The sequence below is a fragment of the Pollicipes pollicipes genome, unplaced genomic scaffold (assembly GCF_011947565.3).
Source record: "Pollicipes pollicipes isolate AB1234 unplaced genomic scaffold, Ppol_2.1 Scaffold_1600;HRSCAF=1878_pilon_pilon_pilon, whole genome shotgun sequence".
Taxonomy (NCBI): domain Eukaryota; kingdom Metazoa; phylum Arthropoda; class Thecostraca; order Pollicipedomorpha; family Pollicipedidae; genus Pollicipes; species Pollicipes pollicipes.
Window position 1 is genome coordinate 21103385 of NW_023595962.1, and position 12500 is coordinate 21115884.

Sequence of the window (12500 nt, forward strand, 5' to 3'; positions counted from 1 at the left end):
TAAATAACACACAACAGAGGAAGTACTCATCCAGACGCACATAAGAACAGCACGCAGCTAGCAATGGACGGGCATGCACTTACGGACCGTTGCGAGCGCTCCTCCGGTTACGTAATGCATACGTATAGAGCCCCTAGATTGTCATCTTGACCATGTCGTGACAAATATGCGTTCTGATGCACAAAAACTCCTAAATTCCACTTTATTTTGCATTTTGGGTGAAGAAATGGCGAGGTATACCATGAAATACAGTCCATAATATATCCACTATCATCTTCTCAATGCCGCCCCAATGCGTTCCGTGTTTACCCTACCAGTCAAGCGGAGTATTTTGTCACCGACACGTCATATTTGTCCCAAAACAATGGAGTTCATCTACTGCAACTGTATAATCGCAGAAGGCTTGGTCTATAAAACCAGCATATGGAGCAGATACGCTCGTTTTCCAAAAAAAGTTCATCTGACCGCCTTGAAACCTACACCGATCGATTTCGTATTACAAGTTGTGTCATGAGAGAACAACATCAAGGCCTGATATGAGGTCGAACATCTCAAAATGCAAAGACAAAATTGTAAATACATGAGCAGACAGCTCAGATCCCAGAGCCGCCCACCGCATCAACCACCGTAAAATATTTGTTATTGGAAGCACCGCGCCTGATTCCCTGTTGCAGTTGAAAATCTGGTGCCCCTAGATCGGATCAAAAGCCGTCAAATTTCGCAACTTCTAAAGACTCAGTTCTCAGAACCTATCGAACCGATCGCTGTCAAACATTCGTCATTGAGTGCGCCGTACCTGATTTCCCGCGGCAGCTAAAATTTAGTGGCCCCGGGTTAGGTCAAAAAGTCGGTAACTTTCATGCATTTCAATATTATTGCATGCAGAAAACCTCAGTTTTTAACTTCTGATTGCAAGGAAAAGGCGCCACTCTAGAAGGCCGCCTTCGCACGCCGAAAGCATTCTTCTATGGCGGCCATGGGCGGCGGCTCGTCTTTTTATTGTGGGGGACGGGGAAGGGCTCAGCCAAGAAGTACTTTCGGTCGTCCCGCACTCTTGATGCTTCCAGGGTAACCTCTCAAGGCCTTCGCTTGTCTCACGGCCCTACGTGTGTTAAGTTTGTTGCTGCGTTTCTCAGCTCATCTTGTTTACAATTTTTAACCGGCCGGTTTTTTACCGAGCAAACATAACCTTTTATCACCGTGTGGAAGATGCTCTAGTACTGGTAGGTGTATTGCTGAATACTACGAACATAACGTTTCTATGAGTCGGCAAAAAGCCCACGACATTAACGGATACAGCTATTGGGTTTGCAGACTAAGTCATTCGGCTAAATATACAACCTCAACCTATATCAATTGTTTTCTGTCCTTGGTTTTAGGTCATAGAGCCACCATGTCAAAAAGCGTTGTTTTGCACAATTTTATTTCGTTAAATATGCAATATATTGAAGCCGCTTTACTGGATATTCGAGTTTTGTGTGACGTGCAAGCGACAGGCGACAAGTACGGCATCGTGCCACATTTTGTCAACACAACTTTCGCCATGGCGCCATTTGCTTGACCTATTCAAAGGGATATTCCACATTTGGAAACATTGAAGCATCAGATATGATTAAAGACTCTCACTTTAACTCTTGGTGTGCTTTGTAAAATCGGCTGCTCTAGACAACACAATTCTTCTGTTTAGTAAATATGCTCCTCTGCACGTCGGTATTGAATTGCGTCATCGTACCTTGCTCAGCATTGATCGAGGGCCATTTGACGGTCGTTATATCTGGAAATTGTGCTCACGAATGCCACACATATGAACGACCTGACAATTTTTATTTTCTTGGATCGCCCTTAGACCCTTAGAAAAGCAGGATTTAGCTGATACTATTATAGCGTCATGGATGCCCGAGAAACATTTAAATAGTCACCTCTGAAATAGTCTGTATATCTTTGCGGGCGTGTAATTCAGAAAGTACAGGGTTTTAGGTCTGAACACGCGCTCGAGGGAGAGGCAAATTGATCCTCCCAAAGGTTTTTAAAAGATGGTTTCCGAACGGCCCGGCGTAGCCGCGCCAAATTTTGCATAGCTGTAGACAATTGAATAACGGATCGTTTGACATGACAAATATGGATGTACCTTGTAAGGTCGCTGACCTATGGTAGACCAAAGTCAGGCCATGGCTTCAGCGAAGACAATTTCTAGGGAATCGTTCAATCAGATCCAAAAATGGAGTGTTAGACGAAGCCATACATCTCTGAGATGTTTTCTTAGGCTACATAACAATTGAATGAACAATTTACAATGACCTTAAATCAGGTATGAACATCGGTCAAAGGTCAAAATCAGCCTGTTTTATGACTCTGAAGCTTGCTGTGTGGGATAGTTTCTGGTTCTCATTTGAAATTTGTTGATAACAGGAACCGCGTTATACACCTTCCATGGACTTATCAAATGTCAGAATAGGTCACTAACCTAAGGTGATCCCGGCGAATTTTTTTTGTAGACGCATACTGCCTAGCGTAACCTTTGTCGCTTATTCAAATGCAAAACTTAAAGCAGTGCTGCATGATTGTAGTAACCATGACCTTCAAAGGGCCAAGCAAGGTCACGGACCTTAAATGAGCATGCGTTCTGTCGCTCAGAACAGCAACCTGGGTTGTGGGGGCCCTTTGGAGACCAACCTGGAATTTGACCTTGTTTGACCTTATTTGACCCGAAGATTATGATCTAGGAAGCTCAAACTTTGATGTAAATGAGATGATGTACAGGTCAATACACCCTGTGAACTTTGTGGTTCTAGCTCTCTTAATGTCTGAGATCTCAGGAGGTCAAATCGACCCTACCCGAGAGAACGGTATCCAATCGGCCACCCTGGCGCGCGTTAAGAAAGGCGGGGCTGTTAACTGCACCGACTGATCTTCAAGATGGCTATTTCGGTGTAAAATCTCGCACGAATGTGGAGCATTCCCTTTAAGAGTCCAATTTGACTCGTACTTGTGTGGGACTGAAGCTAAAAGCGAATTGCTCATGATTAGTTACCGCTTATGAAATATACTGTAAATTCAAAAATGACAATGAGTTTGTTGTAACTGTGGTGTAGAAAAGGCGTGTGCTATTAGTGGGACTGCCATATGTTTACTTGTCATTATATTAAAGCGCTCCGGTGGCGTGCGAAAATTTCCCTTGACCTGATGCATGCCACAATTTGAGGGCAATTTTTATTTTACGTGGGCACCCCGTCCCTCCGCATAACAAGGTAACAACGCACCAACCTGTAAAATAGGTTGGACTTCAGTGCGTTAATCAATGGTATTATTTATTGCTGCACACAAATATAATTATCCCTTGCATTTAGAAAGATTTACCTGTCCCCGAACGGGTGAACTCCATGAAAATGGCGACAGCACGCAGTTTAATATTTTGGAACACACGGGCTACAGGACTTCAACCGAACCCGGAACGTAATTACGATGTCGTCCCGAAATTCGTGAGGGATGTCAAAAACAAAACCACTGTTACTTTGGATGAAAAACGTTCATATATGGCTCCTCCAAGATAAATTTCGGCCGGCGGCTTGAAAGTGTCAGCCTGTTTACAGGGCGGCCGAGAGTCGTTGAGTTGCACGGGAGAGTAAATGTTCTTTCGAACTATTTGGAAAAGAGTCCGAGGCGAAATAGGCCCGTTGAGCCGTCATACTGGTATGGCGCGTTCAGAGCACAAGCAACTGATTATTCTCAGCTCAAAATTTTATTAAATATGCTCCAGACAATTTTCGTTTTCTTTTATTAGTGTTCGTTTTGCAGCCGAACGGGCTCGAAACATGACCTCAATTAACGATGCTACACCGCAAGAACCATATTATTTTGCCGAAGAATGTCATGAGGCCCTACACCAAAGAAATTTCTATTAAACTGGAATGAAATTTGATTGCTTATGACAGCTGTGTGACAATTTTTGGATTAGCAACGCGAAGACATGTTTTAACGGCAGCTAACTGGGATAATCTGTCCTGACTTAAGCTGATAACACCGGGTGCGGGTGTTACAACACAGTCCGAATGGTCTGCATATGGTGGCTTGGAGTTCAGCGTGCCTGCTAAGCATAGTTAGCATAGCTTGTTGCTTGAGTTTAGCGTGCCTGCTAGGCATAGCTTTGGCATAGCTGTTGCTTTGAGTTCAGCGTGCCTGCCAAGATAGCTTAGCATAGCTTGTTACATTGGATTCAGCGTGCCTGCTAAGCATAGCTTATCATAGCTTGTGGCATTGATCCGCGTGCCTGCGAAGCATAGCTTAGCATAGACTTGTTGCTTTGAGTTCAGCCGTGCCTGCTAAGCATAGATTAGGCATAGCTTGTTGCTTTGAGTTTCCAGCGTGCCTGCTAGCAATAGCTTAGCCATAGCTTGTTTGCTTTGAGTTTCGGGCGTGGCCTGCTAAGCATAGCTTAGCATAGCTTGTTGCCTTGAGTTCGGGCGTGCCTGCTAAGCATAGCTTAGCATAGCTTGTTGATTTGAGTCGGGGGCGTGCCTGCTAAGCATAGCCTGTTGCGTGCGCCCTGAACCCTGCCACCCACGCCATGCCGTCCGTTATGAAGCCAAGCTGCGCAGTGTGCGTCACCGCCGCCTCAGGCCGGGGTTCATCTTCGTTGGACATTTCCTGACCGACATGTTCATTTCAGTCGGGCCAAACAACGCGCCCGCTCTGGGACTCGTACTCAGTGCGAGGGTTAGGCGTCCACAACTCTTTCCTAGAATATGGCGACAATGTTTTATAGGCCGGTTTTAAATACCTGCCAACACTGAGCCAATTAATGCGGTTTCCTTGAAATGGGAATTTTGCGGTCCTGTTCTGAATTTCCGCGAACTAAAACTGTGTTCTATATGTTTGTAATTTTTCAGATAACGATGGCATTTATTTGTAAGAGCATGCAAACACCAAACGTAAAAACCGCAGAAGTTGCTGATATCCAGCAGGGCATAGAAACCAGCCGGATCTTCATGAATGGAGATTCTTTGGGTGCTGGGTGTTAGGTCTGAAACCCCTAACCCGGAAGACCTAGAATGCGTGCGGAGATCCGGGATGCCAAAGTCGGAGTAGGGCGATGAGTAAATGTCCTCTATGTTAGGGATGTCATCGAGTCGCGCGTCATAAAGAAAATGGCCGCACTGAGTGAGAGAAAAAAATCCAGAGCAGAATTTCAGAGAGTAGCAGATAGATTCTCTTTCAGTTCGCCCATTTGCCTTCGATTTGAGCTAAAGGAAAAGTTTTTCCAAAGGGTCCTTGAACCCCTCGGACCCATAGATTTCTGATTTTCCGGGGCCCAGGGGAACCGAACCCCCTCACCCGACCCCCCAAAGTATCTCTAGTACCCCGCAGCTACCTTATGCCTTTTGCAGCTACCTTATGCTACCAGAACGGAAACTTGCAAGTAACTTAACTTAACGGACAATGCTGCTTATCTATAGACATAAGTTACATTGGTCGAGATGTTGGGGGAGAAACGTAATGACACTATTGCATCCATATATCTGACGCGTTCGCCCGAAGGAAAACTTTACAACAAATGATTGTCTCTTCGATAATCATACACGGCAATTTTCCATCTATGTTCAACACAGACTGCAGTCTGCAGTCTGTGCCGACACAAACTGCACCTGTGCCTCTGATGTAGCTGAGACACAGCACTGATTGTATTGATACACCTTGGTGTATTTTGTGATGCATTGATCAGTGCACACAGCCTGACAAGTGCTTATTCCTAAACATGTTTCAAACGCAACACAGTGAGGGATCCCTTCATGGGTGTAACTGCTGACCGTCCGCTTGGTCGAGGGTACGAGGGCGTTGCAGCGCTCGATCGGGACGGAATCCCCGGGACGCGCACTAGAATAGCTGCAGCCCCCTACAGGACACTAGACTGCCACTAGACACTAGGCGCTAGAGCCCGACAGCAGGCTTAAGTCACTTTAAGCGCCTGCTGGACCCAATAGCATGCGACAGGTCAACAGTAAGCGACAGATCTTGTTCAGCTTCGGTTATTGGCCCCAGAGGCGCGCAGTGGCCGACCTGAGGGCGGACTTCACTTGCCGCAAGTTGCATCTGCCAGCCAGTTTCAAGCGATCCAAAAGGCTGACAGAAGCTGCTTCAGTCAGCTACCACCGACCGTTATCGCTACCACGCCGTCAAATTGTCGGCAAATGCGGACGTCTGCAGTACAGTGAACGGTGTATTTTCTTAGGTGCCGCCACCTGCATCGACCCCGCAGCTGAGCCGGTCTCGTCGGAACAGGAGAAACTTTAACGCTGTCGTCTGGTAGGAGGAGTCATTACCGGAGTCGCCTCAGGATGTGCGAGGAGCTGAAGTCCACGCCGAATCCTGGACAGGTTATTTCAGGTATAACCGGCGGGATGCCGTCATGCAACACGAAAAGTAAATAATACGGCTGATGTAGCGCCTCGCAATACAATGTTTACCCACTGGGCTGGGCTTAAACGCAGTGTTTATGTACAGTTCTAAGGCTACGCGGCTGACTGCACGTTTCACAACTAAGCCGTCTTTTCTCAGGTACACAAAATTATACTTTGCAATCCCCAAGTTTTGGAATTGCGGATGCAAACATGAACATACATGCTACCCTTCCTAATAAAGTGTCGTCCGCAGCACCGCAGCTGATCGGTTTCTCACCGGTGCTGTGATCCCGAACGAGCATTGCAAGGCCGCATCAACGACTGAATGACTTGCAGCAGACTTACTATCTGAACGTCTTCTCACCGGTGTGAGTCAGAACGTGACACAACAGAATATCATTTAACATATTAACGGTGAATATTCACCACTATAAGTCCAAACATGTATGCTTAGGTGGTGACTTTACCTGAACGACCTGCAGCAGACTTGACGACTACACGTTCTATCACCGGTGTGAGTCAGAAGGTGACACGTAAGACGGCTTCTGGAATGGAATGACTTTTCACATCTTTCACACCCGAGCGGCGCTTCACCTGTGTGAGCACGGAGGTGGCCAGTGAGGTGGCTCGTATGACCGAGCGACTTCTCACAGACCTCACAGCTGAACTTTTTATCACCCGTGTGGGTCAGGTAATCCGCTAGGTAGCCACTTTGAATGAAAAACTTCTGCACACTTCACAGCAAAACGACTTTTCACCTGTTTGAGTTCGAAGGGGCTCATAAGTCCGCTTTTGTCAACGGGTGGCTTTCGGCACACCTTCGAAGCATTCGCCCCGCTCTCCGTGTGGGTCTTAAGGCGGTACCTAGGCTTGCTGCTTTCTTCGAGCGACTTTCCACAGGCCTCACACATCAGCGGTTTCTCACTGGCGTGGGTTTGAAGGTGAAAGGTGAGACGTCGGCCGCGTGGACGATTCAAGCAGAGGTCACAACTGAATGACTGAATGACTGAATGACTGAATGGCTGAATGACTGAATGTGTGAGTCAGGTGGTGGTGCGAGTTTTGCGGTGACAAGGTAACAAGGTAACACCGGTAATAAGGTAACAAGGTAGCAAGGTCGCGGTGACAAGATAACGTTCCACGGATGTTACAACTGAAAAACTAAATCACCGCTGTGGGTTCGAAACTTCGTCGTAAGGTGGTGACTTCGTCTGAATGACTTTCCACAGAGCTTAGAGCTGGACGGTTTCTCACCGATGTGGGTCATAAGGTGCAAGTCAAGGCTGCGCCTGTGGCCGAATGATTTGTTACAGACTCTGCAGCCGAACGGTCTCTCCCCTCATGCGTAAGGTCCGAGTCTGAAGGTCATGCGTAAGGTCTGAGTCTGAAGGTCATGCGTAAGGTACGTCTTTAGACGAAACGGCTTCCCAAAGGTTTCACAGCTGGGCGACGTTTCATCTGTGTGAAACCGAAGGTGGCGCATGAGACCACCTTTATTAATGAATGACTGTTTGCATTTCATTCAGCTATTCGTCCTACTCTCCAGGTGGGTCTTAAGGTAGGTAAGCTTGTCCTTCCCGAATCCATCCTACAGACTGCATTACGGTTCTCGGTGGCATGGGTCTGAACACGAAGCTAAACTCCCCTCCCCCCCCCCCCCCGGGTACCGTCCCTGAGCACTTTGCTATCATACCGAGCGTGATAAGGCTTTCTCTTTTCATTCCATTTCTCGGATATTGGCATGGGTGGGGGGGGGGGGGGGGGCGTCTCCTATGAACACTCGCAGCCACATATCCGGACTACAAAGAGCCTATTTTCCTGCTGAAAATAGCATGTTTGCACTCAATCGCAGTGATGCACAAAAGCGAAGAGGTCGTATTATGTCACCCAGGTAGCAGCACATCGCAATTTTTATGTTTGTCCGTTAACGCAACAAGCGACCTTCTCAAGGTCAACTGCAACCAAAAGCAGACCGATTATTGCGGCCTGGTCAGCCGACCGAGGTCAAGTTAGCGTGGAACAGGCGGGCTACGAATGCAGACTCGCGGATCGACCAAGTTCGTAATTCGTCATTGCTCAACGCTGTCATGCCACAAAACCACTTTTACTTACTCGGAACACACGATACAAAATGCTTTACTGGATGCACCGTAGTCGAATAATGTGCTGATGGTGGAGGGGGGGAGGGGGCCTTGTTGGTGGGCGGGGGGACGTTGATAGGGAGGAAGAGCCCGTTGTTGATGGGGGGGGGGGGGGAGGGCCTAGCGTCAAGATCAGGGAATTCAGCTGCCGCTTGGGGAGACTCTCCGGTTGAATATCATCCCTTGATCCTACTCCACTGTGTGTGTGACATCAGTCGCTTGATAACGGCCCCGGCCAAAGCTCAACCTCCCCCTCCCCCCCCCCCCTCCCCACACTCAGGATCCATCGCTCGACCCGCTGCCGGCAGCCGGTGCCGATCGGCGGCACGGCACGTCGGCACGGCACGGCACGACGGCACGGCACGGCACGTCGGCACGGCACGGCACGTCGGCACGGCACGGCACGACGGCACGGCACGGCACGACGGCACGCACCGTCGTCAGTGCTGGCACCAGTGTACAGCCTCGGACGGTGCGAGAGCGGTCGGTCGATCGGGTGCTGTTAACGCGCGACGTCACTGGTACGTCACGCAGGTCGTGACGTCATCGCGGCTTCTCTGAGAGTGGTGCGAACGGACAGCGACCTGCGCTACGCCGGAGGTCGCAGTCGGCCGGCGGCGCTGACTGAGTGAGCGCGTGACCGGGCTGGATCAGACAGGCCGGCTGGACTGGACCCGCTGTGCTGGCCCGGACCACGCCAGTGGATACGGCCGAAGCAAGCCTATCGCGTCGAAGTGTGACGCTGGGCCCGAAGCGCCTGCCCTCGCTACCCCGCTGGACGACCACCCACCCCCGGCCGGCATGGCCAGCGACGCCGCTGCCGACCCACAGAAGGGTCCCGACGCCGCCGCCGGGCCGCGCAAGGGCGCCGCGGCGCCGTTTGATCCGGAGGCGCTGGTGCTGGCCCTCGGTGTCGAGCCGTCCCGCATGCAGACGCTGGGCCGGCAGAGCTGCTGCTGCAAGGCGCTGCTCGGGCTCGTCTGTCTGCTCTGCTGTCCGGTGTCCTGCTGCCTGCTCTGCTGTGGCGCATGCGTCGCCTGCATCGCCGCGCCCATGGCGCTGAAACGCGGCGGTGCAGGCGGCGGCGCCGGCTGGGCGAAGCGACGCGTGCACGACGACGCGGCGGCGGCGGCCGAGGAGGGCGAGGCCGGCCTGGCCCACGCCGTGCCGCACCTCCCGGCTACGCACACCGGGCCCTGGCCTCCGGCGCCTGGCGGCGGCGGCGGCGGCTGGGGCGGCGTCGGAGCAGCTGCCGCACCAACTGGCAACGCTGCTGGCGGGGTCTGGACCGTCGGTGGCGCTGGAAGCGGCGCGGGGCTGGCTGGCGGGCACGACGAAGGCGTCTGGAACGCTGGCGATGCCGGCGGTTCTGAACCCAGTCATGGGCCCGCCGACACTCAGCATGCAGGGGGCGGCGACCGGCCCGGCGGTGGTGGTGATGACAATGGCAGTGGGTAGCGCAACGATGGGAGCGCTGGACAAGATGGCGGCCTGGTGGATGGTACCGAGGCTTATGACAAGTCGACATATCGTCCAGGACAAATGTGATCGAACTTTGATAGTACGATACATTACGGACACAATGGGGCTTGGATTACGGACGTCAGCCGTTTTCAAACATTGTTAAGCATAAGCAACTAAAGCTTTCCATCGATTTAGTTAGGTAAAGCAAGACAATACGGATTTCCATACTGATTAAATTACGCACACGCACACATACACCGGTGCCACGGAATATGACGCAGATTACCGTGGCAATGACAATCGCCGAATGGAATTGAGGCCCAGGTTCATGTTATCGGACGCTGTTTTTTGTTAAGCACGTGGCTGTGTGAGGGGATTTATCGCCAACCTCCGACAGATCGTACTGATCGGTATCTGGTCAATGCCCACATCGTTATGATCGTACCCAGTTGGGTTCTGGCCGGTTTGCTGTTTACAACAAGTCCGAGCGCCAATTCGCCACAGGATTTACTGTCATGCGCAGATAATCCTCTTGAGACGCCCGTTGCTGGTTATAAAGCAGTTCAACCTCGTCCTGATCATGATCATGCATATTGTGTGGACTTACACTCACATGGGTACTTAATGATGCATCTTAATGATGACGACAGTATTGCTCTCCGCGGCTCAGGGACCTACGCATGCCATCCTATGCAGAAGTTGATAGTCGTCTTTTGTTCGCGGTTCGCCACTGTGAGCTTTTTTCGCGCGCACTCAGCGTATGTGTATTGTATATTAATTTGGTACGCATAGTTGGATATGTGTCGAGGTGACTTATAGTATCCTTCGCAATAAATAATTCGTTCATGTGACTATCTACAATCTGTATTTCCATCTAAGTGTGGTGAAGCTACTCGATCACTGTTTGTTGTCGTTTGCAGCAAGGAACCATGAAATATATTGCGAACAAGTAAAGCATCGGATTTTCGAGATTTTCAGGAGGCTACCTAAAAGAGAACCTTGTTCTATCCTACGTAAAGAGATCCTTGACAGCAACACTAGTGTAACATTCTAAGAGTTAGGTCAACATGCGCCCCCGGATGTGAGGTCAGTTTGCCCCTCCCCGAAGGTTTCTACTAAATTTCGTACCGCCGTCACGAAACCGCACTAAACTTTGCAAATCCATCAGCCGTATATTAGTAAATTATTACTTTAAAAACATATTTACGTTGCAAGGTTGCTAATATATGACAGGGTGAAAGTCAGGCTGGACCGTTTTCCAATCAGCTTGGACCGACTTACTTTTGCTGTCAGCGAAGGCAATCGTGGGAATTGTGCGTTCTGATGCGACAGCGGAGTGTCAGACTAAGTCATGCTTATCTGGGATAGTTTCTCCGACAATAAGCCAATGCAATTTAGGGTTACAATTAATTCCATTGAGCCTCGAGCAGGCATGAAGATCAGGCTGTGTTCAAAATCAATCTGCTTTTCACTAAATAGCCTGCTTTTTGAAGTGGTGTGTGATGCTCTTTTCAAACTTAGTGATCACCGAGACGTCAACAGACATGTTGTTTTCACTTATCAAAGGTGAAGGGTAGCTGACCTGAAATGGCACCAACATTTTTTTAGTAACATAGCGCCTAACGTTATAATTTATGCCAGGTCACCGACATAAAACGAACATCACCAACCTTCCTTAGAACAGGTATGTAGGGTAGGCATGGCTGCAGAAAGATGTCTGGAGGCTCAGACACCACTCTGGAGTTTGACCTAGCCCGACCTTATTTGACTCGAAGGTCAAGATCAAAGGGACAAATGTATTTAAGATTTTCCTTATTACCACAGAGCAAATTTGTACCCAACCAATGTCTCTTCTAACATCAGGTGTGATGTTAGAATAGACATTGTTGTATGATGTTTGAAGAGACAAGAGACTTCTAACATGACATCATCAGCATCAGGTATGATGAAATATACCTCACCTCTAACTGTTGGTTTCTTTTCAAGTAGTGAATGGTGTGTTTCAGACGTGTATGCGACTTTGAATTGAAATGATCATCTTGAAGATCATTCGGGGCAGTTCACAGTCACGTCCTACTCAAGGTCCAAGCCGCTCTGGCTGCTGAGCTACGCGCTCGCAAAAATGTCCAGATTATTTCGGGAAAACCATTCCAAGGTCGCCTAGGCATCCATGACGCCATAGCAGCATCATTCAAGTCCTGGCGTTTCCTTGGCCAGATGGCGATTAAAACCAAGAAAATATAATTGTTGAGTCGTTTATATCTGGCGTTTGTGAGCGCGATATCCAGATATGCCGGTCGTCAATTCGCTCTTGATCAATATTGTATGAGATACGATGACGTAATCTAACAATGACGTATTAAGAAGCTTCTTTGCTGAACAGAGAAATGGTATTTTTTAGAGCGGCCTGATCCACTTCAAAGCATACCAACGTAAGGTCAGTCAGGCCATTGGTTTAGCGAAGTCAATTTCCAGAGAATGTTTTATTCTGTTGCAACAA